Genomic DNA, 23,498 nt, shown 5'->3' with positions numbered 1-23,498 from the left:
CTGCTTGCTGGCTAGCCAGCTAGCCAGCCCTGTGGGCCTTGCTGCTGCTGCTGCTGCTGCAGCCAAAAAACAAAAGGTGGTGCTGCTGCTGCTTCTGCTGCTTCTGCTTGTGTCTGGCCGCTGTTGGAGCGTCCAGGCACAGGACTTCTGCTGCTGCTGACTAAATGGCCTCCTTAATTGGATCATTTGAGTAGCCAGCACACCTGTGCAGGTAGGGCATGACATGATAGGCAGCTGCCTTGATAGCGGGTGGGTGCTGAATGTTCCTAATTGACAAAATAAGATTAATGCTTATGAAGAAATATAAAATCTCATCCCTTCCCCAATATCGCGCCACATCCCTACCCCTTAATTCCCTGGTTGAACTTGATGGACATATGTCTTTTTTCGACCGTACTAACTATGTAACTATGTAACATAACATGGGGGGGTCTCCTGGCTGTTCACACAGGTGTGTCATTGCTGTACATTGACCATGCATTGCTTCTGTGGTATTGCAAAGGCAAAGACAAATGCTTCCAGCCATCCATTGCACTAATGGATTGGTCATCAGCTGGCTGTCTATGTCCCGCATCAATATAGACCAAAGTACAGAGGGTTAGGCTATGCTATAGTGCACCTACCTGATGCATCAGAAGGTGTGAGGCCCTTGCTAAATTCTGTGCACAGACTTTGAGATCTATGCTTTAGACTGTATCTAAACCTGCTCCAACATGGACTGACATTCTGGCCTACTTTCAGCCGATGCGACTTGTCTGTCGCTGAACAGTCGCTTTTTATGTATTCAGCACCTATGTATAATGTTGTAAAAATGCTCTAGAAGCTAAAGTCGCAGAAATGTCACACATATTTGGCCTGCAACTTTCTGTGCGACAAATTCAGACAGGAAAAATCAGTATAAATCCTTAGAAAATTATCCCCCAGTGTCTCCATCTGCTGGCGGTATTGAATAAGCATTGCTGCACTGATGGGGTATGCATTAGACGAAAAAAAAGAAGAAAAAGAAGAATAATACGCCCAGAAAAGAGGCGAAAAGGAGAAAAACGTAAAAAAACGTGAAAAAAAAGTAAGAGGAAGAGAAGGGAAAAAAAGGTGGAAATGGGTTTAAAAGTGATTTCGGCGGAGAAATATATATATATATATATATATATATATATATATATATACGCGCACACACACACATATATATAAACGTATTCTCCGTTGAGATATTGCAGCCGCTGCTGTGTCCAGGCCCAGGAGCCTTAGCACTGTGCTGTGATGTCACTCAATACCACTGACATCACTAGGTGTAAACAACATCTCTCCTTTGCTGTGTATGTGACTATGGAGCTGTTTGGTGATGTCGTCTATTATGGCCTTCATAGAAGCAACAGGAGATTGTTGCATCCATCTAGAACCCTCAGAACTACAGTGCTATGATGTCACTCACTTCCACAGGCCTTGCAGAGTGTAAACAACAACAACCCAGCTTTGTTGTGTATGTAACCATAGGGATTGTGATGTCACCTAGAACCTTCACAGCAGCGACAGCTTTATGAGGAGCATCAGCACTGCTCTGCCTGAGCAGAACCATCACCGCCATAGGTTGTCAAATAACCCGGATTTAACCCACACAGGTAAGTCCAATGGGGTGCAGGCATGTCCTCTATGCTTACAGCTTCCCGTGGGTGTTGGTTTGATACCGTTTGGGGACAGCCAAGGAGGCATCTGCAGGCAACAAAGGTAGGTGTGTGCTTGTGTGTGTGTTTCCTATGCAGATCCTAAGCCCAGTGTCACATGCAAGTAGGAGGAGTAAGAAGGGTTCCTGGCAAATCCGGGTTATGGATTGCATTTAAAAAGGCCCCGTGGGAGTGCAATGGGCCCCTGTCTTGCTGCTTAGCAATAATGGTATGGGTTTAGGTTCTGCTGTGTGTACTGGTGGTTGACTGCCCCCCAGCCCAGAGTGTGCATGGAAAATTGTCTGGCAGCCTCCCTGACAGCAAGCAGTGATAGTGCCCATGAAGGGGACCTTGTTGGGCCCGCCCCTTTCACGGTTATCGCTTCTCGGCCTTTTGGCTAAGATCAAGTGTAGTATCTGTTCTTATCAGTTTAATATCTGATACGTCCCCTATCTGGGGACCATATATTAAATGGATTTTTGAGAACGGGGGCCGATTTCGAAGCTTGCTTCCGTCGCCCTATGCATTGACCCGATATGGCAGTATCTTCGGGTACAGTGCACCACCCCCTTACAGGGTTAAAAAGAAAGATTCCTACTTTCATTGCTACCTGCTTGCTGGCTAGCCAGCTAGCCAGCCCTGTGGGCCTTGCTGCTGCTGCTGCTGCTGCAGCCAAAAAACAAAAGGTGGTGCTGCTGCTGCTTCTGCTGCTTCTGCTTGTGTCTGGCCGCTGTTGGAGCGTCCAGGCACAGGACTTCTGCTGCTGCTGACTAAATGGCCTCCTTAATTGGATCATTTGAGTAGCCAGCACACCTGTGCAGGTAGGGCATGACATGATAGGCAGCTGCCTTGATAGCGGGTGGGTGCTGAATGTTCCTAATTGACAAAATAAGATTAATGCTTATGAAGAAATATAAAATCTCATCCCTTCCCCAATATCGCGCCACATCCCTACCCCTTAATTCCCTGGTTGAACTTGATGGACATATGTCTTTTTTCGACCGTACTAACTATGTAACTATGTAACATAACATGGGGGGGTCTCCTGGCTGTTCACACAGGTGTGTCATTGCTGTACATTGACCATGCATTGCTTCTGTGGTATTGCAAAGGCAAAGACAAATGCTTCCAGCCATCCATTGCACTAATGGATTGGTCATCAGCTGGCTGTCTATGTCCCGCATCAATATAGACCAAAGTACAGAGGGTTAGGCTATGCTATAGTGCACCTACCTGATGCATCAGAAGGTGTGAGGCCCTTGCTAAATTCTGTGCACAGACTTTGAGATCTATGCTTTAGACTGTATCTAAACCTGCTCCAACATGGACTGACATTCTGGCCTACTTTCAGCCGATGCGACTTGTCTGTCGCTGAACAGTCGCTTTTTATGTATTCAGCACCTATGTATAATGTTGTAAAAATGCTCTAGAAGCTAAAGTCGCAGAAATGTCACACATATTTGGCCTGCAACTTTCTGTGCGACAAATTCAGACAGGAAAAATCAGTATAAATCCTTAGAAAATTATCCCCCAGTGTCTCCATCTGCTGGCGGTATTGAATAAGCATTGCTGCACTGATGGGGTATGCATTAGACGAAAAAAAAGAAGAAAAAGAAGAATAATACGCCCAGAAAAGAGGCGAAAAGGAGAAAAACGTAAAAAAACGTGAAAAAAAAGTAAGAGGAAGAGAAGGGAAAAAAAGGTGGAAATGGGTTTAAAAGTGATTTCGGCGGAGAAATATATATATATATATATATATATATATATATATATATATATATATACGCGCACACACACACATATATATAAACGTATTCTCCGTTGAGATATTGCAGCCGCTGCTGTGTCCAGGCCCAGGAGCCTTAGCACTGTGCTGTGATGTCACTCAATACCACTGACATCACTAGGTGTAAACAACATCTCTCCTTTGCTGTGTATGTGACTATGGAGCTGTTTGGTGATGTCGTCTATTATGGCCTTCATAGAAGCAACAGGAGATTGTTGCATCCATCTAGAACCCTCAGAACTACAGTGCTATGATGTCACTCACTTCCACAGGCCTTGCAGAGTGTAAACAACAACAACCCAGCTTTGTTGTGTATGTAACCATAGGGATTGTGATGTCACCTAGAACCTTCACAGCAGCGACAGCTTTATGAGGAGCATCAGCACTGCTCTGCCTGAGCAGAACCATCACCGCCATAGGTTGTCAAATAACCCGGATTTAACCCACACAGGTAAGTCCAATGGGGTGCAGGCATGTCCTCTATGCTTACAGCTTCCCGTGGGTGTTGGTTTGATACCGTTTGGGGACAGCCAAGGAGGCATCTGCAGGCAACAAAGGTAGGTGTGTGCTTGTGTGTGTGTTTCCTATGCAGATCCTAAGCCCAGTGTCACATGCAAGTAGGAGGAGTAAGAAGGGTTCCTGGCAAATCCGGGTTATGGATTGCATTTAAAAAGGCCCCGTGGGAGTGCAATGGGCCCCTGTCTTGCTGCTTAGCAATAATGGTATGGGTTTAGGTTCTGCTGTGTGTACTGGTGGTTGACTGCCCCCCAGCCCAGAGTGTGCATGGAAAATTGTCTGGCAGCCTCCCTGACAGCAAGCAGTGATAGTGCCCATGAAGGGGACCTTGTTGGGCCCGCCCCTTTCACGGTTATCGCTTCTCGGCCTTTTGGCTAAGATCAAGTGTAGTATCTGTTCTTATCAGTTTAATATCTGATACGTCCCCTATCTGGGGACCATATATTAAATGGATTTTTGAGAACGGGGGCCGATTTCGAAGCTTGCTTCCGTCGCCCTATGCATTGACCCGATATGGCAGTATCTTCGGGTACAGTGCACCACCCCCTTACAGGGTTAAAAAGAAAGATTCCTACTTTCATTGCTACCTGCTTGCTGGCTAGCCAGCTAGCCAGCCCTGTGGGCCTTGCTGCTGCTGCTGCTGCTGCTGCAGCCAAAAAACAAAAGGTGGAGCTGCTGCTGCTTCTGCTGCTTCTGCTTGTGTCTGGCCGCTGTTGGAGCGTCCAGGCACAGGACTTCTGCTGCTGCTGACTAAATGGCCTCCTTAATTGGATCATTTGAGTAGACAGCACACCTGTGCAGGTAGGGCATGACATGATAGGCAGCTGCCTTGATAGCGGGTGGGTGCTGAATGTTCCTAATTGACAAAATAAGATTAATGCTTATGAAGAAATATAAAATCTCATCCCTTCCCCAATATCGCGCCACACCCCTACCCCTTAATTCCCTGGTTGAACTTGATGGACATATGTCTTTTTTCGACCGTACTAACTATGTAACTATGTAACATAACATGGGGGGGTCTCCTGGCTGTTCACACAGGTGTGTCATTGCTGTACATTGACCATGCATTGCTTCTGTGGTATTGCAAAGGCAAAGACAAATGCTTCCAGCCATCCATTGCACTAATGGATTGGTCATCAGCTGGCTGTCTATGTCCCGCATCAATATAGACCAAAGTACAGAGGGTTAGGCTATGCTATAGTGCACCTACCTGATGCATCAGAAGGTGCGAGGCCCTTGCTAAATTCTGTGCACAGACTTTGAGATCTATGCTTTAGACTGTATCTAAACCTGCTCCAACATGGACTGACATTCTGGCCTACTTTCAGCCGATGCGACTTGTCTGTCGCTGAACAGTCGCTTTTTATGTATTCAGCACCTATGTATAATGTTGTAAAAATGCTCTAGAAGCTAAAGTCGCAGAAATGTCACACATATTTGGCCTGCAACTTTCTGTGCGACAAATTCAGACAGGAAAAATCAGTATAAATCCTTAGAAAATTATCCCCCAGTGTCTCCATCTGCTGGCGGTATTGAATAAGCATTGCTGCACTGATGGGGTATGCATTAGACGAAAAAAAAGAAGAAAAAGAAGAATAATACGCCCAGAAAAGAGGCGAAAAGGAGAAAAACGTAAAAAAACGTGAAAAAAAAGTAAGAGGAAGAGAAGGGAAAAAAAGGTGGAAATGGGTTTAAAAGTGATTTCGGCGGAGAAATATATATATATATATATATATATATATATATATATATATATATATACGCGCACACACACACATATATATAAACGTATTCTCCGTTGAGATATTGCAGCCGCTGCTGTGTCCAGGCCCAGGAGCCTTAGCACTGTGCTGTGATGTCACTCAATACCACTGACATCACTAGGTGTAAACAACATCTCTCCTTTGCTGTGTATGTGACTATGGAGCTGTTTGGTGATGTCGTCTATTATGGCCTTCATAGAAGCAACAGGAGATTGTTGCATCCATCTAGAACCCTCAGAACTACAGTGCTATGATGTCACTCACTTCCACAGGCCTTGCAGAGTGTAAACAACAACAACCCAGCTTTGTTGTGTATGTAACCATAGGGATTTGTGATGTCACCTAGAACCTTCACAGCAGCGACAGCTTTATGAGGAGCATCAGCACTGCTCTGCCTGAGCAGAACCATCACCGCCATAGGTTGTCAAATAACCCGGATTTAACCCACACAGGTAAGTCCAATGGGGTGCAGGCATGTCCTCTATGCTTACAGCTTCCCGTGGGTGTTGGTTTGATACCGTTTGGGGACAGCCAAGGAGGCATCTGCAGGCAACAAAGGTAGGTGTGTGCTTGTGTGTGTGTTTCCTATGCAGATCCTAAGCCCAGTGTCACATGCAAGTAGGAGGAGTAAGAAGGGTTCCTGGCAAATCCGGGTTATGGATTGCATTTAAAAAGGCCCCGTGGGAGTGCAATGGGCCCCTGTCTTGCTGCTTAGCAATAATGGTATGGGTTTAGGTTCTGCTGTGTGTACTGGTGGTTGACTGCCCCCCAGCCCAGAGTGTGCATGGAAAATTGTCTGGCAGCCTCCCTGACAGCAAGCAGTGATAGTGCCCATGAAGGGGACCTTGTTGGGCCCGCCCCTTTCACGGTTATCGCTTCTCGGCCTTTTGGCTAAGATCAAGTGTAGTATCTGTTCTTATCAGTTTAATATCTGATACGTCCCCTATCTGGGGACCATATATTAAATGGATTTTTGAGAACGGGGGCCGATTTCGAAGCTTGCTTCCGTCGCCCTATGCATTGACCCGATATGGCAGTATCTTCGGGTACAGTGCACCACCCCCTTACAGGGTTAAAAAGAAAGATTCCTACTTTCATTGCTACCTGCTTGCTGGCTAGCCAGCTAGCCAGCCCTGTGGGCCTTGCTGCTGCTGCTGCTGCTGCAGCCAAAAAACAAAAGGTGGTGCTGCTGCTGCTTCTGCTGCTTCTGCTTGTGTCTGGCAGCTGTTGGAGCGTCCAGGCACAGGACTTCTGCTGCTGCTGACTAAATGGCCTCCTTAATTGGATCATTTGAGTAGCCAGCACACCTGTGCAGGTAGGGCATGACATGATAGGCAGCTGCCTTGATAGCGGGTGGGTGCTGAATGTTCCTAATTGACAAAATAAGATTAATGCTTATGAAGAAATATAAAATCTCATCCCTTCCCCAATATCGCGCCACACCCCTACCCCTTAATTCCCTGGTTGAACTTGATGGACATATGTCTTTTTTCGACCGTACTAACTATGTAACTATGTAACATAACATGGGGGGGTCTCCTGGCTGTTCACACAGGTGTGTCATTGCTGTACATTGACCATGCATTGCTTCTGTGGTATTGCAAAGGCAAAGACAAATGCTTCCAGCCATCCATTGCACTAATGGATTGGTCATCAGCTGGCTGTCTATGTCCCGCATCAATATAGACCAAAGTACAGAGGGTTAGGCTATGCTATAGTGCACCTACCTGATGCATCAGAAGGTGCGAGGCCCTTGCTAAATTCTGTGCACAGACTTTGAGATCTATGCTTTAGACTGTATCTAAACCTGCTCCAACATGGACTGACATTCTGGCCTACTTTCAGCCGATGCGACTTGTCTGTCGCTGAACAGTCGCTTTTTATGTATTCAGCACCTATGTATAATGTTGTAAAAATGCTCTAGAAGCTAAAGTCGCAGAAATGTCACACATATTTGGCCTGCAACTTTCTGTGCGACAAATTCAGACAGGAAAAATCAGTATAAATCCTTAGAAAATTATCCCCCAGTGTCTCCATCTGCTGGCGGTATTGAATAAGCATTGCTGCACTGATGGGGTATGCATTAGACGAAAAAAAAGAAGAAAAAGAAGAATAATACGCCCAGAAAAGAGGCGAAAAGGAGAAAAACGTAAAAAAACGTGAAAAAAAAGTAAGAGGAAGAGAAGGGAAAAAAAGGTGGAAATGGGTTTAAAAGTGATTTCGGCGGAGAAATATATATATATATATATATATATATATATATATATATACGCGCACACACACACATATATATAAACGTATTCTCCGTTGAGATATTGCAGCCGCTGCTGTGTCCAGGCCCAGGAGCCTTAGCACTGTGCTGTGATGTCACTCAATACCACTGACATCACTAGGTGTAAACAACATCTCTCCTTTGCTGTGTATGTGACTATGGAGCTGTTTGGTGATGTCGTCTATTATGGCCTTCATAGAAGCAACAGGAGATTGTTGCATCCATCTAGAACCCTCAGAACTACAGTGCTATGATGTCACTCACTTCCACAGGCCTTGCAGAGTGTAAACAACAACAACCCAGCTTTGTTGTGTATGTAACCATAGGGATTGTGATGTCACCTAGAACCTTCACAGCAGCGACAGCTTTATGAGGAGCATCAGCACTGCTCTGCCTGAGCAGAACCATCACCGCCATAGGTTGTCAAATAACCCGGATTTAACCCACACAGGTAAGTCCAATGGGGTGCAGGCATGTCCTCTATGCTTACAGCTTCCCGTGGGTGTTGGTTTGATACCGTTTGGGGACAGCCAAGGAGGCATCTGCAGGCAACAAAGGTAGGTGTGTGCTTGTGTGTGTGTTTCCTATGCAGATCCTAAGCCCAGTGTCACATGCAAGTAGGAGGAGTAAGAAGGGTTCCTGGCAAATCCGGGTTATGGATTGCATTTAAAAAGGCCCCGTGGGAGTGCAATGGGCCCCTGTCTTGCTGCTTAGCAATAATGGTATGGGTTTAGGTTCTGCTGTGTGTACTGGTGGTTGACTGCCCCCCAGCCCAGAGTGTGCATGGAAAATTGTCTGGCAGCCTCCCTGACAGCAAGCAGTGATAGTGCCCATGAAGGGGACCTTGTTGGGCCCGCCCCTTTCACGGTTATCGCTTCTCGGCCTTTTGGCTAAGATCAAGTGTAGTATCTGTTCTTATCAGTTTAATATCTGATACGTCCCCTATCTGGGGACCATATATTAAATGGATTTTTGAGAACGGGGGCCGATTTCGAAGCTTGCTTCCGTCGCCCTATGCATTGACCCGATATGGCAGTATCTTCGGGTACAGTGCACCACCCCCTTACAGGGTTAAAAAGAAAGATTCCTACTTTCATTGCTACCTGCTTGCTGGCTAGCCAGCTAGCCAGCCCTGTGGGCCTTGCTGCTGCTGCTGCTGCTGCAGCCAAAAAACAAAAGGTGGTGCTGCTGCTGCTTCTGCTGCTTCTGCTTGTGTCTGGCCGCTGTTGGAGCGTCCAGGCACAGGACTTCTGCTGCTGCTGACTAAATGGCCTCCTTAATTGGATCATTTGAGTAGCCAGCACACCTGTGCAGGTAGGGCATGACATGATAGGCAGCTGCCTTGATAGCGGGTGGGTGCTGAATGTTCCTAATTGACAAAATAAGATTAATGCTTATGAAGAAATATAAAATCTCATCCCTTCCCCAATATCGCGCCACACCCCTACCCCTTAATTCCCTGGTTGAACTTGATGGACATATGTCTTTTTTCGACCGTACTAACTATGTAACTATGTAACATAACATGGGGGGGTCTCCTGGCTGTTCACACAGGTGTGTCATTGCTGTACATTGACCATGCATTGCTTCTGTGGTATTGCAAAGGCAAAGACAAATGCTTCCAGCCATCCATTGCACTAATGGATTGGTCATCAGCTGGCTGTCTATGTCCCGCATCAATATAGACCAAAGTACAGAGGGTTAGGCTATGCTATAGTGCACCTACCTGATGCATCAGAAGGTGCGAGGCCCTTGCTAAATTCTGTGCACAGACTTTGAGATCTATGCTTTAGACTGTATCTAAACCTGCTCCAACATGGACTGACATTCTGGCCTACTTTCAGCCGATGCGACTTGTCTGTCGCTGAACAGTCGCTTTTTATGTATTCAGCACCTATGTATAATGTTGTAAAAATGCTCTAGAAGCTAAAGTCGCAGAAATGTCACACATATTTGGCCTGCAACTTTCTGTGCGACAAATTCAGACAGGAAAAATCAGTATAAATCCTTAGAAAATTATCCCCCAGTGTCTCCATCTGCTGGCGGTATTGAATAAGCATTGCTGCACTGATGGGGTATGCATTAGACGAAAAAAAAGAAGAAAAAGAAGAATAATACGCCCAGAAAAGAGGCGAAAAGGAGAAAAACGTAAAAAAACGTGAAAAAAAAGTAAGAGGAAGAGAAGGGAAAAAAAGGTGGAAATGGGTTTAAAAGTGATTTCGGCGGAGAAATATATATATATATATATATATATATATATATATATATATATACGCGCACACACACACATATATATAAACGTATTCTCCGTTGAGATATTGCAGCCGCTGCTGTGTCCAGGCCCAGGAGCCTTAGCACTGTGCTGTGATGTCACTCAATACCACTGACATCACTAGGTGTAAACAACATCTCTCCTTTGCTGTGTATGTGACTATGGAGCTGTTTGGTGATGTCGTCTATTATGGCCTTCATAGAAGCAACAGGAGATTGTTGCATCCATCTAGAACCCTCAGAACTACAGTGCTATGATGTCACTCACTTCCACAGGCCTTGCAGAGTGTAAACAACAACAACCCAGCTTTGTTGTGTATGTAACCATAGGGATTGTGATGTCACCTAGAACCTTCACAGCAGCGACAGCTTTATGAGGAGCATCAGCACTGCTCTGCCTGAGCAGAACCATCACCGCCATAGGTTGTCAAATAACCCGGATTTAACCCACACAGGTAAGTCCAATGGGGTGCAGGCATGTCCTCTATGCTTACAGCTTCCCGTGGGTGTTGGTTTGATACCGTTTGGGGACAGCCAAGGAGGCATCTGCAGGCAACAAAGGTAGGTGTGTGCTTGTGTGTGTGTTTCCTATGCAGATCCTAAGCCCAGTGTCACATGCAAGTAGGAGGAGTAAGAAGGGTTCCTGGCAAATCCGGGTTATGGATTGCATTTAAAAAGGCCCCGTGGGAGTGCAATGGGCCCCTGTCTTGCTGCTTAGCAATAATGGTATGGGTTTAGGTTCTGCTGTGTGTACTGGTGGTTGACTGCCCCCCAGCCCAGAGTGTGCATGGAAAATTGTCTGGCAGCCTCCCTGACAGCAAGCAGTGATAGTGCCCATGAAGGGGACCTTGTTGGGCCCGCCCCTTTCACGGTTATCGCTTCTCGGCCTTTTGGCTAAGATCAAGTGTAGTATCTGTTCTTATCAGTTTAATATCTGATACGTCCCCTATCTGGGGACCATATATTAAATGGATTTTTGAGAACGGGGGCCGATTTCGAAGCTTGCTTCCGTCGCCCTATGCATTGACCCGATATGGCAGTATCTTCGGGTACAGTGCACCACCCCCTTACAGGGTTAAAAAGAAAGATTCCTACTTTCATTGCTACCTGCTTGCTGGCTAGCCAGCTAGCCAGCCCTGTGGGCCTTGCTGCTGCTGCTGCTGCTGCAGCCAAAAAACAAAAGGTGGTGCTGCTGCTGCTTCTGCTGCTTCTGCTTGTGTCTGGCCGCTGTTGGAGCGTCCAGGCACAGGACTTCTGCTGCTGCTGACTAAATGGCCTCCTTAATTGGATCATTTGAGTAGCCAGCACACCTGTGCAGGTAGGGCATGACATGATAGGCAGCTGCCTTGATAGCGGGTGGGTGCTGAATGTTCCTAATTGACAAAATAAGATTAATGCTTATGAAGAAATATAAAATCTCATCCCTTCCCCAATATCGCGCCACACCCCTACCCCTTAATTCCCTGGTTGAACTTGATGGACATATGTCTTTTTTCGACCGTACTAACTATGTAACTATGTAACATAACATGGGGGGGTCTCCTGGCTGTTCACACAGGTGTGTCATTGCTGTACATTGACCATGCATTGCTTCTGTGGTATTGCAAAGGCAAAGACAAATGCTTCCAGCCATCCATTGCACTAATGGATTGGTCATCAGCTGGCTGTCTATGTCCCGCATCAATATAGACCAAAGTACAGAGGGTTAGGCTATGCTATAGTGCACCTACCTGATGCATCAGAAGGTGCGAGGCCCTTGCTAAATTCTGTGCACAGACTTTGAGATCTATGCTTTAGACTGTATCTAAACCTGCTCCAACATGGACTGACATTCTGGCCTACTTTCAGCCGATGCGACTTGTCTGTCGCTGAACAGTCGCTTTTTATGTATTCAGCACCTATGTATAATGTTGTAAAAATGCTCTAGAAGCTAAAGTCGCAGAAATGTCACACATATTTGGCCTGCAACTTTCTGTGCGACAAATTCAGACAGGAAAAATCAGTATAAATCCTTAGAAAATTATCCCCCAGTGTCTCCATCTGCTGGCGGTATTGAATAAGCATTGCTGCACTGATGGGGTATGCATTAGACGAAAAAAAAGAAGAAAAAGAAGAATAATACGCCCAGAAAAGAGGCGAAAAGGAGAAAAACGTAAAAAAACGTGAAAAAAAAGTAAGAGGAAGAGAAGGGAAAAAAAGGTGGAAATGGGTTTAAAAGTGATTTCGGCGGAGAAATATATATATATATATATATATATATATATATATATATATATATACGCGCACACACACACATATATATAAACGTATTCTCCGTTGAGATATTGCAGCTGCTGCTGTGTCCAGGCCCAGGAGCCTTAGCACTGTGCTGTGATGTCACTCAATACCACTGACATCACTAGGTGTAAACAACATCTCTCCTTTGCTGTGTATGTGACTATGGAGCTGTTTGGTGATGTCGTCTATTATGGCCTTCATAGAAGCAACAGGAGATTGTTGCATCCATCTAGAACCCTCAGAACTACAGTGCTATGATGTCACTCACTTCCACAGGCCTTGCAGAGTGTAAACAACAACAACCCAGCTTTGTTGTGTATGTAACCATAGGGATTGTGATGTCACCTAGAACCTTCACAGCAGCGACAGCTTTATGAGGAGCATCAGCACTGCTCTGCCTGAGCAGAACCATCACCGCCATAGGTTGTCAAATAACCCGGATTTAACCCACACAGGTAAGTCCAATGGGGTGCAGGCATGTCCTCTATGCTTACAGCTTCCCGTGGGTGTTGGTTTGATACCGTTTGGGGACAGCCAAGGAGGCATCTGCAGGCAACAAAGGTAGGTGTGTGCTTGTGTGTGTGTTTCCTATGCAGATCCTAAGCCCAGTGTCACATGCAAGTAGGAGGAGTAAGAAGGGTTCCTGGCAAATCCGGGTTATGGATTGCATTTAAAAAGGCCCCGTGGGAGTGCAATGGGCCCCTGTCTTGCTGCTTAGCAATAATGGTATGGGTTTAGGTTCTGCTGTGTGTACTGGTGGTTGACTGCCCCCCAGCCCAGAGTGTGCATGGAAAATTGTCTGGCAGCCTCCCTGACAGCAAGCAGTGATAGTGCCCATGAAGGGGACCTTGTTGGGCCCGCCCCTTTCACGGTTATCGCTTCTCGGCCTTTTGGCTAAGATCAAGTGTAGTATCTGTTCTTATCAGTTTAATATCTGATACGTCCCCTATCTGGGGACCATATATTAAATGGATTTTTGAGAACGGGGGCCGATTTCGAAGCTTGCTTCCGTCGCCCTATGCATTGACCCGATATGGCAGTATCTTCGGGTACAGTGCACCACCCCCTTACAGGGTTAAAAAGAAAGATTCCTACTTTCATTGCTACCTGCTTGCTGGCTAGCCAGCTAGCCAGCCCTGTGGGCCTTGCTGCTGCTGCTGCTGCTGCAGCCAAAAAACAAAAGGTGGTGCTGCTGCTGCTTCTGCTGCTTCTGCTTGTGTCTGGCCGCTGTTGGAGCGTCCAGGCACAGGACTTCTGCTGCTGCTGACTAAATGGCCTCCTTAATTGGATCATTTGAGTAGCCAGCACACCTGTGCAGGTAGGGCATGACATGATAGGCAGCTGCCTTGATAGCGGGTGGGTGCTGAATGTTCCTAATTGACAAAATAAGATTAATGCTTATGAAGAAATATAAAATCTCATCCCTTCCCCAATATCGCGCCACACCCCTACCCCTTAATTCCCTGGTTGAACTTGATGGACATATGTCTTTTTTCGACCGTACTAACTATGTAACTATGTAACATAACATGGGGGGGTCTCCTGGCTGTTCACACAGGTGTGTCATTGCTGTACATTGACCATGCATTGCTTCTGTGGTATTGCAAAGGCAAAGACAAATGCTTCCAGCCATCCATTGCACTAATGGATTGGTCATCAGCTGGCTGTCTATGTCCCGCATCAATATAGACCAAAGTACAGAGGGTTAGGCTATGCTATAGTGCACCTACCTGATGCATCAGAAGGTGCGAGGCCCTTGCTAAATTCTGTGCACAGACTTTGAGATCTATGCTTTAGACTGTATCTAAACCTGCTCCAACATGGACTGACATTCTGGCCTACTTTCAGCCGATGCGACTTGTCTGTCGCTGAACAGTCGCTTTTTATGTATTCAGCACCTATGTATAATGTTGTAAAAATGCTCTAGAAGCTAAAGTCGCAGAAATGTCACACATATTTGGCCTGCAACTTTCTGTGCGACAAATTCAGACAGGAAAAATCAGTATAAATCCTTAGAAAATTATCCCCCAGTGTCTCCATCTGCTGGCGGTATTGAATAAGCATTGCTGCACTGATGGGGTATGCATTAGACGAAAAAAAAGAAGAAAAAGAAGAATAATACGCCCAGAAAAGAGGCGAAAAGGAGAAAAACGTAAAAAAACGTGAAAAAAAAGTAAGAGGAAGAGAAGGGAAAAAAAGGTGGAAATGGGTTTAAAAGTGATTTCGGCGGAGAAATATATATATATATATATATATATATATATATATATACGCGCACACACACACATATATATAAACGTATTCTCCGTTGAGATATTGCAGCCGCTGCTGTGTCCAGGCCCAGGAGCCTTAGCACTGTGCTGTGATGTCACTCAATACCACTGACATCACTAGGTGTAAACAACATCTCTCCTTTGCTGTGTATGTGACTATGGAGCTGTTTGGTGATGTCGTCTATTATGGCCTTCATAGAAGCAACAGGAGATTGTTGCATCCATCTAGAACCCTCAGAACTACAGTGCTATGATGTCACTCACTTCCACAGGCCTTGCAGAGTGTAAACAACAACAACCCAGCTTTGTTGTGTATGTAACCATAGGGATTGTGATGTCACCTAGAACCTTCACAGCAGCGACAGCTTTATGAGGAGCATCAGCACTGCTCTGCCTGAGCAGAACCATCACCGCCATAGGTTGTCAAATAACCCGGATTTAACCCACACAGGTAAGTCCAATGGGGTGCAGGCATGTCCTCTATGCTTACAGCTTCCCGTGGGTGTTGGTTTGATACCGTTTGGGGACAGCCAAGGAGGCATCTGCAGGCAACAAAGGTAGGTGTGTGCTTGTGTGTGTGTTTCCTATGCAGATCCTAAGCCCAGTGTCACATGCAAGTAGGAGGAGTAAGAAGGGTTCCTGGCAAATCCGGGTTATGGATTGCATTTAAAAAGGCCCCGTGGGAGTGCAATGGGCCCCTGTCTTGCTGCTTAGCAATAATGGTATGGGTTTAGGTTCTGCTGTGTGTACTGGTGGTTGACTGCCCCCCAGCCCAGAGTGTGCATGGAAAATTGTCTGGCAGCCTCCCTGACAGCAAGCAGTGATAGTGCCCATGAAGGGGACCTTGTTGGGCCCGCCCCTTTCACGGTTATCGCTTCTCGGCCTTTTGGCTAAGATCAAGTGTAGTATCTGTTCTTATCAGTTTAATATCTGATACGTCCCCTATCTGGGGACCATATATTAAATGGATTTTTGAGAACGGGGGCCGATTTCGAAGCTTGCTTCCGTCGCCCTATGCATTGACCCGATATGGCAGTATCTTCGGGTACAGTGCACCACCCCCTTACAGGGTTAAAAAGAAAGATTCCTACTTTCATTGCTACCTGCTTGCTGGCTAGCCAGCTAGCCAGCCCTGTGGGCCTTGCTGCTGCTGCTGCTGCAGCCAAAAAACAAAAGGTGGTGCTGCTGCTGCTTCTGCTGCTTCTGCTTGTGTCTGGCCGCTGTTGGAGCGTCCAGGCACAGGACTTCTGCTGCTGCTGACTAAATGGCCTCCTTAATTGGATCATTTGAGTAGCCAGCACACCTGTGCAGGTAGGGCATGACATGATAGGCAGCTGCCTTGATAGCGGGTGGGTGCTGAATGTTCCTAATTGACAAAATAAGATTAATGCTTATGAAGAAATATAAAATCTCATCCCTTCCCCAATATCGCGCCACACCCCTACCCCTTAATTCCCTGGTTGAACTTGATGGACATATGTCTTTTTTCGACCGTACTAACTATGTAACTATGTAACATAACATGGGGGGGTCTCCTGGCTGTTCACACAGGTGTGTCATTGCTGTACATTGACCATGCATTGCTTCTGTGGTATTGCAAAGGCAAAGACAAATGCTTCCAGCCATCCATTGCACTAATGGATTGGTCATCAGCTGGCTGTCTATGTCCCGCATCAATATAGACCAAAGTACAGAGGGTTAGGCTATGCTATAGTGCACCTACCTGATGCATCAGAAGGTGCGAGGCCCTTGCTAAATTCTGTGCACAGACTTTGAGATCTATGCTTTAGACTGTATCTAAACCTGCTCCAACATGGACTGACATTCTGGCCTACTTTCAGCCGATGCGACTTGTCTGTCGCTGAACAGTCGCTTTTTATGTATTCAGCACCTATGTATAATGTTGTAAAAATGCTCTAGAAGCTAAAGTCGCAGAAATGTCACACATATTTGGCCTGCAACTTTCTGTGCGACAAATTCAGACAGGAAAAATCAGTATAAATCCTTAGAAAATTATCCCCCAGTGTCTCCATCTGCTGGCGGTATTGAATAAGCATTGCTGCACTGATGGGGTATGCATTAGACGAAAAAAAAGAAGAAAAAGAAGAATAATACGCCCAGAAAAGAGGCGAAAAGGAGAAAAACGTAAAAAAACGTGAAAAAAAAGTAAGAGGAAGAGAAGGGAAAAAAAGGTGGAAATGGGTTTAAAAGTGATTTCGGCGGAGAAATATATATATATATATATATATATATATATATATATATATATATATGCGCACACACACACATATATATAAACGTATTCTCCGTTGAGATATTGCAGCCGCTGCTGTGTCCAGGCCCAGGAGCCTTAGCACTGTGCTGTGATGTCACTCAATACCACTGACATCACTAGGTGTAAACAACATCTCTCCTTTGCTGTGTATGTGACTATGGAGCTGTTTGGTGATGTCGTCTATTATGGCCTTCATAGAAGCAACAGGAGATTGTTGCATCCATCTAGAACCCTCAGAACTACAGTGCTATGATGTCACTCACTTCCACAGGCCTTGCAGAGTGTAAACAACAACAACCCAGCTTTGTTGTGTATGTAACCATAGGGATTGTGATGTCACCTAGAACCTTCACAGCAGCGACAGCTTTATGAGGAGCATCAGCACTGCTCTGCCTGAGCAGAACCATCACCGCCATAGGTTGTCAAATAACCCGGATTTAACCCACACAGGTAAGTCCAATGGGGTGCAGGCATGTCCTCTATGCTTACAGCTTCCCGTGGGTGTTGGTTTGATACCGTTTGGGGACAGCCAAGGAGGCATCTGCAGGCAACAAAGGTAGGTGTGTGCTTGTGTGTGTGTTTCCTATGCAGATCCTAAGCCCAGTGTCACATGCAAGTAGGAGGAGTAAGAAGGGTTCCTGGCAAATCCGGGTTATGGATTGCATTTAAAAAGGCCCCGTGGGAGTGCAATGGGCCCCTGTCTTGCTGCTTAGCAATAATGGTATGGGTTTAGGTTCTGCTGTGTGTACTGGTGGTTGACTGCCCCCCAGCCCAGAGTGTGCATGGAAAATTGTCTGGCAGCCTCCCTGACAGCAAGCAGTGATAGTGCCCATGAAGGGGACCTTGTTGGGCCCGCCCCTTTCACGGTTATCGCTTCTCGGCCTTTTGGCTAAGATCAAGTGTAGTATCTGTTCTTATCAGTTTAATATCTGATACGTCCCCTATCTGGGGACCATATATTAAATGGATTTTTGAGAACGGGGGCCGATTTCGAAGCTTGCTTCCGTCGCCCTATGCATTGACCCGATATGGCAGTATCTTCGGGTACAGTGCACCACCCCCTTACAGGGTTAAAAAGAAAGATTCCTACTTTCATTGCTACCTGCTTGCTGGCTAGCCAGCTAGCCAGCCCTGTGGGCCTTGCTGCTGCTGCTGCTGCTGCAGCCAAAAAACAAAAGGTGGTGCTGCTGCTGCTTCTGCTGCTTCTGCTTGTGTCTGGCCGCTGTTGGAGCGTCCAGGCACAGGACTTCTGCTGCTGCTGACTAAATGGCCTCCTTAATTGGATCATTTGAGTAGCCAGCACACCTGTGCAGGTAGGGCATGACATGATAGGCAGCTGCCTTGATAGCGGGTGGGTGCTGAATGTTCCTAATTGACAAAATAAGATTAATGCTTATGAAGAAATATAAAATCTCATCCCTTCCCCAATATCGCGCCACACCCCTACCCCTTAATTCCCTGGTTGAACTTGATGGACATATGTCTTTTTTCGACCGTACTAACTATGTAACTATGTAACATAACATGGGGGGGTCTCCTGGCTGTTCACACAGGTGTGTCATTGCTGTACATTGACCATGCATTGCTTCTGTGGTATTGCAAAGGCAAAGACAAATGCTTCCAGCCATCCATTGCACTAATGGATTGGTCATCAGCTGGCTGTCTATGTCCCGCATCAATATAGACCAAAGTACAGAGGGTTAGGCTATGCTATAGTGCACCTACCTGATGCATCAGAAGGTGCGAGGCCCTTGCTAAATTCTGTGCACAGACTTTGAGATCTATGCTTTAGACTGTATCTAAACCTGCTCCAACATGGACTGACATTCTGGCCTACTTTCAGCCGATGCGACTTGTCTGTCGCTGAACAGTCGCTTTTTATGTATTCAGCACCTATGTATAATGTTGTAAAAATGCTCTAGAAGCTAAAGTCGCAGAAATGTCACACATATTTGGCCTGCAACTTTCTGTGCGACAAATTCAGACAGGAAAAATCAGTATAAATCCTTAGAAAATTATCCCCCAGTGTCTCCATCTGCTGGCGGTATTGAATAAGCATTGCTGCACTGATGGGGTATGCATTAGACGAAAAAAAAGAAGAAAAAGAAGAATAATACGCCCAGAAAAGAGGCGAAAAGGAGAAAAACGTAAAAAAACGTGAAAAAAAAGTAAGAGGAAGAGAAGGGAAAAAAAGGTGGAAATGGGTTTAAAAGTGATTTCGGCGGAGAAATATATATATATATATATTATATATATATATATATATATATATACGCGCACACACACACATATATATAAACGTATTCTCCGTTGAGATATTGCAGCCGCTGCTGTGTCCAGGCCCAGGAGCCTTAGCACTGTGCTGTGATGTCACTCAATACCACTGACATCACTAGGTGTAAACAACATCTCTCCTTTGCTGTGTATGTGACTATGGAGCTGTTTGGTGATGTCGTCTATTATGGCCTTCATAGAAGCAACAGGAGATTGTTGCATCCATCTAGAACCCTCAGAACTACAGTGCTATGATGTCACTCACTTCCACAGGCCTTGCAGAGTGTAAACAACAACAACCCAGCTTTGTTGTGTATGTAACCATAGGGATTGTGATGTCACCTAGAACCTTCACAGCAGCGACAGCTTTATGAGGAGCATCAGCACTGCTCTGCCTGAGCAGAACCATCACCGCCATAGGTTGTCAAATAACCCGGATTTAACCCACACAGGTAAGTCCAATGGGGTGCAGGCATGTCCTCTATGCTTACAGCTTCCCGTGGGTGTTGGTTTGATACCGTTTGGGGACAGCCAAGGAGGCATCTGCAGGCAACAAAGGTAGGTGTGTGCTTGTGTGTGTGTTTCCTATGCAGATCCTAAGCCCAGTGTCACATGCAAGTAGGAGGAGTAAGAAGGGTTCCTGGCAAATCCGGGTTATGGATTGCATTTAAAAAGGCCCCGTGGGAGTGCAATGGGCCCCTGTCTTGCTGCTTAGCAATAATGGTATGGGTTTAGGTTCTGCTGTGTGTACTGGTGGTTGACTGCCCCCCAGCCCAGAGTGTGCATGGAAAATTGTCTGGCAGCCTCCCTGACAGCAAGCAGTGATAGTGCCCATGAAGGGGACCTTGTTGGGCCCGCCCCTTTCACGGTTATCGCTTCTCGGCCTTTTGGCTAAGATCAAGTGTAGTATCTGTTCTTATCAGTTTAATATCTGATACGTCCCCTATCTGGGGACCATATATTAAATGGATTTTTGAGAACGGGGGCCGATTTCGAAGCTTGCTTCCGTCGCCCTATGCATTGACCCGATATGGCAGTATCTTCGGGTACAGTGCACCACCCCCTTACAGGGTTAAAAAGAAAGATTCCTACTTTCATTGCTACCTGCTTGCTGGCTAGCCAGCTAGCCAGCCCTGTGGGCCTTGCTGCTGCTGCTGCTGCTGCTGCAGCCAAAAAACAAAAGGTGGTGCTGCTGCTGCTTCTGCTGCTTCTGCTTGTGTCTGGCCGCTGTTGGAGCGTCCAGGCACAGGACTTCTGCTGCTGCTGACTAAATGGCCTCCTTAATTGGATCATTTGAGTAGCCAGCACACCTGTGCAGGTAGGGCATGACATGATAGGCAGCTGCCTTGATAGCGGGTGGGTGCTGAATGTTCCTAATTGACAAAATAAGATTAATGCTTATGAAGAAATATAAAATCTCATCCCTTCCCCAATATCGCGCCACACCCCTACCCCTTAATTCCCTGGTTGAACTTGATGGACATATGTCTTTTTTCGACCGTACTAACTATGTAACTATGTAACATAACATGGGGGGGTCTCCTGGCTGTTCACACAGGTGTGTCATTGCTGTACATTGACCATGCATTGCTTCTGTGGTATTGCAAAGGCAAAGACAAATGCTTCCAGCCATCCATTGCACTAATGGATTGGTCATCAGCTGGCTGTCTATGTCCCGCATCAATATAGACCAAAGTACAGAGGGTTAGGCTATGCTATAGTGCACCTACCTGATGCATCAGAAGGTGCGAGGCCCTTGCTAAATTCTGTGCACAGACTTTGAGATCTATGCTTTAGACTGTATCTAAACCTGCTCCAACATGGACTGACATTCTGGCCTACTTTCAGCCGATGCGACTTGTCTGTCGCTGAACAGTCGCTTTTTATGTATTCAGCACCTATGTATAATGTTGTAAAAATGCTCTAGAAGCTAAAGTCGCAGAAATGTCACACATATTTGGCCTGCAACTTTCTGTGCGACAAATTCAGACAGGAAAAATCAGTATAAATCCTTAGAAAATTATCCCCCAGTGTCTCCATCTGCTGGCGGTATTGAATAAGCATTGCTGCACTGATGGGGTATGCATTAGACGAAAAAAAAGAAGAAAAAGAAGAATAATACGCCCAGAAAAGAGGCGAAAAGGAGAAAAACGTAAAAAAACGTGAAAAAAAAGTAAGAGGAAGAGAAGGGAAAAAAAGGTGGAAATGGGTTTAAAAGTGATTTCGGCGGAGAAATATATATATATATATATATATATATATATATATATATATATATATACGCGCACACACACACATATATATAAACGTATTCTCCGTTGAGATATTGCAGCCGCTGCTGTGTCCAGGCCCAGGAGCCTTAGCACTGTGCTGTGATGTCACTCAATACCACTGACATCACTAGGTGTAAACAACATCTCTCCTTTGCTGTGTATGTGACTATGGAGCTGTTTGGTGATGTCGTCTATTATGGCCTTCATAGAAGCAACAGGAGATTGTTGCATCCATCTAGAACCCTCAGAACTACAGTGCTATGATGTCACTCACTTCCACAGGCCTTGCAGAGTGTAAACAACAACAACCCAGCTTTGTTGTGTATGTAACCATAGGGATTGTGATGTCACCTAGAACCTTCACAGCAGCGACAGCTTTATGAGGAGCATCAGCACTGCTCTGCCTGAGCAGAACCATCACCGCCATAGGTTGTCAAATAACCCGGATTTAACCCACACAGGTAAGTCCAATGGGGTGCAGGCATGTCCTCTATGCTTACAGCTTCCCGTGGGTGTTGGTTTGATACCGTTTGGGGACAGCCAAGGAGGCATCTGCAGGCAACAAAGGTAGGTGTGTGCTTGTGTGTGTGTTTCCTATGCAGATCCTAAGCCCAGTGTCACATGCAAGTAGGAGGAGTAAGAAGGGTTCCTGGCAAATCCGGGTTATGGATTGCATTTAAAAAGGCCCCGTGGGAGTGCAATGGGCCCCTGTCTTGCTGCTTAGCAATAATGGTATGGGTTTAGGTTCTGCTGTGTGTACTGGTGGTTGACTGCCCCCCAGCCCAGAGTGTGCATGGAAAATTGTCTGGCAGCCTCCCTGACAGCAAGCAGTGATAGTGCCCATGAAGGGGACCTTGTTGGGCCCGCCCCTTTCACGGTTATCGCTTCTCGGCCTTTTGGCTAAGATCAAGTGTAGTATCTGTTCTTATCAGTTTAATATCTGATACGTCCCCTATCTGGGGACCATATATTAAATGGATTTTTGAGAACGGGGGCCGATTTCGAAGCTTGCTTCCGTCGCCCTATGCATTGACCCGATATGGCAGTATCTTCGGGTACAGTGCACCACCCCCTTACAGGGTTAAAAAGAAAGATTCCTACTTTCATTGCTACCTGCTTGCTGGCTAGCCAGCTAGCCAGCCCTGTGGGCCTTGCTGCTGCTGCTGCTGCTGCAGCCAAAAAACAAAAGGTGGTGCTGCTGCTGCTTCTGCTGCTTCTGCTTGTGTCTGGCCGCTGTTGGAGCGTCCAGGCACAGGACTTCTGCTGCTGCTGACTAAATGGCCTCCTTAATTGGATCATTTGAGTAGCCAGCACACCTGTGCAGGTAGGGCATGACATGATAGGCAGCTGCCTTGATAGCGGGTGGGTGCTGAATGTTCCTAATTGACAAAATAAGATTAATGCTTATGAAGAAATATAAAATCTCATCCCTTCCCCAATATCGCGCCACACCCCTACCCCTTAATTCCCTGGTTGAACTTGATGGACATATGTCTTTTTTCGACCGTACTAACTATGTAACTATGTAACATAACATGGGGGGGTCTCCTGGCTGTTCACACAGGTGTGTCATTGCTGTACATTGACCATGCATTGCTTCTGTGGTATTGCAAAGGCAAAGACAAATGCTTCCAGCCATCCATTGCACTAATGGATTGGTCATCAGCTGGCTGTCTATGTCCCGCATCAATATAGACCAAAGTACAGAGGGTTAGGCTATGCTATAGTGCACCTACCTGATGCATCAGAAGGTGCGAGGCCCTTGCTAAATTCTGTGCACAGACTTTGAGATCTATGCTTTAGACTGTATCTAAACCTGCTCCAACATGGACTGACATTCTGGCCTACTTTCAG

General features: G+C 46.1%; 10 non-coding genes across 10 annotated transcripts; all 10 read left to right on the top strand.

Annotated features, from left to right (window-relative positions):
- Nucleotides 1-2,038: 2,038 nt before the first annotated feature.
- LOC130326355 (U2 spliceosomal RNA) lies at nucleotides 2,039-2,229 on the top strand. The gene has a single exon (XR_008870965.1). It is a non-coding gene; the product is annotated as a U2 spliceosomal RNA (small nuclear RNA).
- Nucleotides 2,230-4,317: 2,088 nt separating this feature from the next.
- On the top strand, nucleotides 4,318-4,508 carry LOC130326354 (U2 spliceosomal RNA). The gene has a single exon (XR_008870964.1). It is a non-coding gene; the product is annotated as a U2 spliceosomal RNA (small nuclear RNA).
- Nucleotides 4,509-6,600: 2,092 nt separating this feature from the next.
- Nucleotides 6,601-6,791, top strand: LOC130326353 (U2 spliceosomal RNA). The gene has a single exon (XR_008870963.1). It is a non-coding gene; the product is annotated as a U2 spliceosomal RNA (small nuclear RNA).
- Nucleotides 6,792-8,871: 2,080 nt separating this feature from the next.
- Nucleotides 8,872-9,062, top strand: LOC130326352 (U2 spliceosomal RNA). Its single transcript, XR_008870962.1, has one exon. It is a non-coding gene; the product is annotated as a U2 spliceosomal RNA (small nuclear RNA).
- A 2,084-nt stretch (nucleotides 9,063-11,146) lies between these two features.
- Nucleotides 11,147-11,337, top strand: LOC130326351 (U2 spliceosomal RNA). The gene has a single exon (XR_008870961.1). It is a non-coding gene; the product is annotated as a U2 spliceosomal RNA (small nuclear RNA).
- Nucleotides 11,338-13,423: 2,086 nt separating this feature from the next.
- LOC130326363 (U2 spliceosomal RNA) lies at nucleotides 13,424-13,614 on the top strand. Its single transcript, XR_008870972.1, has one exon. It is a non-coding gene; the product is annotated as a U2 spliceosomal RNA (small nuclear RNA).
- Nucleotides 13,615-15,692: 2,078 nt separating this feature from the next.
- Nucleotides 15,693-15,883, top strand: LOC130326362 (U2 spliceosomal RNA). Its single transcript, XR_008870971.1, has one exon. It is a non-coding gene; the product is annotated as a U2 spliceosomal RNA (small nuclear RNA).
- A 2,083-nt stretch (nucleotides 15,884-17,966) lies between these two features.
- Nucleotides 17,967-18,157, top strand: LOC130326361 (U2 spliceosomal RNA). Its single transcript, XR_008870970.1, has one exon. It is a non-coding gene; the product is annotated as a U2 spliceosomal RNA (small nuclear RNA).
- Nucleotides 18,158-20,242: 2,085 nt separating this feature from the next.
- LOC130326360 (U2 spliceosomal RNA) lies at nucleotides 20,243-20,433 on the top strand. Its single transcript, XR_008870969.1, has one exon. It is a non-coding gene; the product is annotated as a U2 spliceosomal RNA (small nuclear RNA).
- Nucleotides 20,434-22,524: 2,091 nt separating this feature from the next.
- Nucleotides 22,525-22,715, top strand: LOC130326350 (U2 spliceosomal RNA). The gene has a single exon (XR_008870960.1). It is a non-coding gene; the product is annotated as a U2 spliceosomal RNA (small nuclear RNA).
- The last annotated feature ends 783 nt before the right edge of the window (nucleotides 22,716-23,498 follow it).

The sequence above is a fragment of the Hyla sarda genome, unplaced genomic scaffold (genome assembly GCF_029499605.1).
Source record: "Hyla sarda isolate aHylSar1 unplaced genomic scaffold, aHylSar1.hap1 scaffold_2839, whole genome shotgun sequence".
NCBI classification, from domain to species: Eukaryota; Metazoa; Chordata; class Amphibia; order Anura; family Hylidae; genus Hyla; species Hyla sarda.
This window is presented reverse-complemented; position numbering and strand designations above follow the sequence as displayed.